Source organism: Mastomys coucha, unplaced genomic scaffold (assembly GCF_008632895.1).
Source record: "Mastomys coucha isolate ucsf_1 unplaced genomic scaffold, UCSF_Mcou_1 pScaffold1, whole genome shotgun sequence".
NCBI lineage: Eukaryota > Metazoa > Chordata > Mammalia > Rodentia > Muridae > Mastomys > Mastomys coucha.
In genome coordinates this window covers 70623935-70628884 of record NW_022196891.1, presented here as the reverse complement: position 1 = coordinate 70628884, position 4950 = coordinate 70623935, and the positions used below count along the sequence as shown (strand labels likewise).

At 36.1% G+C, this 4950-nt stretch overlaps 1 pseudogene; it reads left to right on the top strand.

Moving 5' to 3' along the window:
• Positions 1-1393: 1393 nt before the first annotated feature.
• Positions 1394-2311, top strand: LOC116096912 (annotated as a pseudogene).
• The last annotated feature ends 2639 nt before the right edge of the window (positions 2312-4950 follow it).

The window sequence follows — 4950 nt, the reverse complement described above, 5'->3', positions numbered from 1 at the left end:
AATTCCAGCAAAATGTTCTTTTGGAAAAAAAATCCTTGTATTGCTGAATTTTTTTAGAACTAGCCACTCATAATTATATGTTGGTTATTAATAGGGACAGTTAAGGCTACTAGACAATTTGCTCTATCGATATATTTTCCAATTACATCTTGATAATGAGGTATTTCTGGCCAATGTTCCAAAGACATAACTTCAATGTTAAATGTAACCCAATTATTTATTTGCTTGTTGCTGCTGTGGCATAGACACTAGGGAAAAATGAAGCAGAGATTAAAATACTATGCTTTCTGTTCCTTGAAGAAAATGTCACCATTGTGCTCTGGCTTTCTGCTTCCTAGTGGGCAATTTCTGTGGCAAGTATGTAATGATTCTTCAAGGAAATGTTCATGTTCTGCATTGTACTGACCACACAGTAGTTACAAAGAGTGACAACACTTGGTCCCTGTCAAGTTGTGATGGGGACAGTTGCAAGATGCAGTTTTATATAATAGGAGGAGCAATCAAAAAGAATCAAAAGATATGAATATGAGTGTTAGTTTAATCCTCTGACATCTATGTATCCATGTGCAATTCCTTCAACAAAACTGAGAGGATGGTCTCAAATCCCTCATCTCAAAAGAATTATCAATCTTGTCCTTATACTTCATGAGATGGCAATGAAATAAAATACATATGTGTGAATATCTTTCATGATTTCAAAGGTATGATAAGATAATATCCCATAAATTAAAACAGTAAGATATTTTCACTACCCACATAAGCAAGGGCATATAGATGGGGGTGTGCAGGAAAATGTTTTACAAATAACATGGATTACCTAGTCTTTAAAAATGAGTGGTGTCTAGGGAAGAGAACAAGGAGCAGCTTTGACAGGAGCATCAGAGGCAAAGTCGTAGGGTGAAAAACTAGTCTGTAAGTGACAGCAGCCATAGCTCCACCCAACTTTAGATGCTCAAGAGTGAGCAGGTAGCTACAGCCTCCAGGACTGTACATAAAACTGTGTATTCAATGTTTTAAAAATTACAACTTATGTTATTTTTAACAATATAAATGTTTTGTATGTCAACAGTGCTATGATGTTATCACTATATCCCTATAAAGGATGTGGAAATTCGTCTTAAAGATATTTGGTCCTTGTTCAAGATAAGACAACACATGACAGAAGGAGTAAAATGATTTATAGAGCATTCAGCTCCAAAAGTCATGAAGTTTCTTCATACTGAGAACACTGGGCCATTCCCCCAGGCTCTACTCCTCAATGAAATGGATGGGGATGGGAAAGTAAATAAAAAGAAAGCTGTGGTAGATCAACCCTCTAAATTTCCCAGTCTACCAATATGACTATTTTGGTGTCAATAATATGTTTTCTTTCTTAGGTATCATTCAGGATATAATGAAGAAACAGAATCACACTTTGGTGAGTGAGTTCACTTTCCAGGGTTTTCTCTAGCTTCTGTGAGTATCAGCTCACACTCTTTGTTGTGTTCTAGCACTGTATCTATGCCTTACCCTGGCAGGTAATGTCATAGTTGTGACCATTATCAGTCTTGATCGTCACCTTGACACCCCCATGTATTTCTTCCTCAGCACGCTGTCAGCTTTAGAGACTGTGTACACACCTGTCATTGTACCAAGAATGCTCTTCAACCTCATTGCCTTCAATCAGCCCATTTCCTTGGCAAGCTATGTCACTTAGATGTGCTTCTGCAGTCACTTTGGCTATCAACAGTTGTTTTTTGTTCACAGCCATTGGGTATGACCACTATGTGGCTATTTGAAACCCTTTGAGGGACTCAGTCATCATGAACTAGGCTTGCCTCTAGTTAGTGTGGGGAGCTTGCAGCATTTGCCTAGTTGTAGCAATGACACAAGTTCCAGCTATATTCTGACTGCCTTTCTGTACCACCAAAGTGATGCACTTCTGTGATATCTGGCCTGTGATGATGATCTCCTGCACCAATAGCACTCTCAGTGAAATCCTGACTTTGATCATCAGCATGTTGGTTCTCTTGATCCCCATGAGCTTGAATTTTATCTCCTACATTTTCATCATCTCCACCATCCTCAAGATTGCCTCTGATGAGGGCAGTGAGAAGGCCTTCAAGCCTGTGCTTCTCATATCACATGATGGATGGGTGCTTCCATTGCCTACCTCAAACCCAAGTCAAAGAATACCAGGGTTGAGGACCAACTGATCTCTGTGAACAACACTGTCATCATACCCCTCCTGAGCCCTGTGGTATACACCTTAATGAACAAAGAAGTCAAGGATGCTTTGTGCAAGGCAATGGGCAAGAAACTTTCCAGATAGTTTGGGCCCATTTCAAACATGGTCATCTAAGATCTCTAGGAATTCTCAAGGAAGACATGGAATCATTTTCACAGAGTTAACATTCATTAACATTCCCATTAAGCAATGACTGGGTGGCAGGAGGTGATAACAAGGGCTGTACAGACTCAACCACTTGAGGAAGGGAGACAAAACAAGCTCATGTCTCACAGAGCAGTGATAAAGTACTCACTGATATTGAGAAGTACACTAGCCAGCTGGAAAGCAGCCTTAAGAATGAACAGGAGAGCAGACAGAATTAACGAGGGGAGACGGCTATAAGGCAGGGATAAAGGGTTTGGTTCTATATATACATAGGGTGTGTATATATATACATATATATGTGTGTGTGTGTGTTCATACATAACATGTATGATTGAATGTTTTAAATTTCATCATCCATATCTGTAAAACTTATATCAAAAATTTCTTGTCATACACATAAAAGAATAAAGATAAAAATTCTTTGGAAGTGACAACCTGGGGCAAATATTCTTTATTCCTGTTAGAGTGAAAAGATAGCTTTATTCTCTATAAACTGAATCTTTTTTATTTGCAGGATGGTTTACTAGTCTATGCTCTGTTTTTCCATGGAGTCTAGTATGAACCAATTGCACTAAAATAAACACAGTAAGAATTGCTATGAAAACCACAGGAAGTAGCAAGAAATACCATGTCCCATTGTCATTATTGTAACTGTTCTTAGCAAACATCAACCACATGTTCTTACCTCTTCAAATGTTCCTATCTAATTGCTTATTCTCAGATTCCTTCCACACACTCTTAAGTACTAATTATTTATATCATTCAAACTTTAAGCCTATGGGTCACACAACTTTGTTCTTTATGAAAAAATATTCCCAAATCTCTCACTTCTATCTTTTGGTAGCAATTTTAGTAGGTGATGGCTATATTCTTCTACATAGCAATCACTTTTCCTAAACCTAGCGCAGTGAATTCTAAACTGCTTATAAAGACCCTAATATGAACTGTATGTTATATTTTGACCTGCTCATATGTGTACAACTTCTGTGCATATACACATGCACACACACACATACACATTTACAAGTAAAGGCACATTCACAAAACAGTACTTAGCCTTCTCTCATGCAGTTCAGCCTTGTATTTCTCCTTTAAATCTATTCTAGTTTCTTCTATTGTATATTATTTAAATAACATTAATTCATAAGGCTATATCTACCACATGTTTTGACTGAATATTTAGAATAAATAGTCAATTTTCAACCAAAGTTAGTGCCAAAACCCAAAATTGGAAGAGTATATTTCCAAAATACTAAAATAAAATTTAAACCTTATTTTTACAAAAACATGAATTTTCATCTTTAAATATTGAATAATCATACTTAAATACACTTTATTTTAAAAAAGAGATATTTGGTCCCCTCTGTCAGCTTATAGGCTGATCTAAAAGTCATTAAAACATATGTTTATGATATGAGCGAGATGCTAATATTTTTACTGAGGAACTGAGGTTGCTGAAGCAACAAAGTATCTTAGGAGAAATTTCTCATTCTTAGCATTCTATTTATATATTACTTAATAGATGTTTGTTGAAATGATTCACAGTAGATATTATTTTATATGCTATAGAAGTTAAACTAAAGCCATACTACAAATCCAACTAGAAAAGCTGTGAAGGCTCGTCACTTTATCGGAATTAAGAAACTAAAAATTATCCAAGCCAGAATTTCAAAAATTGTTTAAATTCACCAAAATGTCTGTCTGTCTGTCTGTCCATCTATCTCTCTCCCTCTCTCTCTCCCTCTTCACCCCCCTCTGTGTGTGTGTGTGTGCATCCGAGCCAGAGAACACTGTTTTAAAATGGAGTCTCTTACACTCTTAGTTAGAGATCCTACATCAAGAAAAGATGTAGGAAGAGAACAATTAAGGAAAGCATCTAACATCAACCTTTGGTTTCCAGTTGTGTGTACATACACACAGGTATACACAGTCATGAACAAGTACATATACATACATACACACATAAAATAAAGATTCAGGAGAAAACAAATGAAAGAGAAAGCAACTGCAGAAAAGTTGAGCTAAAATATATTAATCTGTAAGTTTCAATAAAGGCACTTATTAAAGTCTCATGCAGAAACGCTATTACAAGTCAATATGTTGAAATGAATAAAAGCTTTAGAATTTGTGTTGAAGTGAAAGGTAGATAAAATTCAGGTTAAACATAGGTGATTCATTCTCATTATTTGCTTCTTTTTCCAAAAACCCAACTAAATTTGAGATAAAAATGAGAATATAGTCATTTCAATAAAATGTGCATACAAATAAACATCAAATGAAAACTCAAATATTTTTAGTTATTTAAAAGTGTTCCAGTCAGTCATTACTGAATCCAACATAAGTCACACCAAAGAGAGTGTTGACCTAAGCTAGGAACAAAGAAATAGAAAATACAAATTTTTTGTTGTTCAAAGGGGATCTCTGAACAGCAGAATGTGTAATTAGTCATGCAAACTAGAGTTGCTTGGAAATCTTTACCACATGTTATCTAATCAGAACCTCAACCTTACCTGAGAGAATGCTGCCAGGTTGTCATGTGCAGAGATCTGCGGAGATGAAGTGTGGCAGAGGGTGTG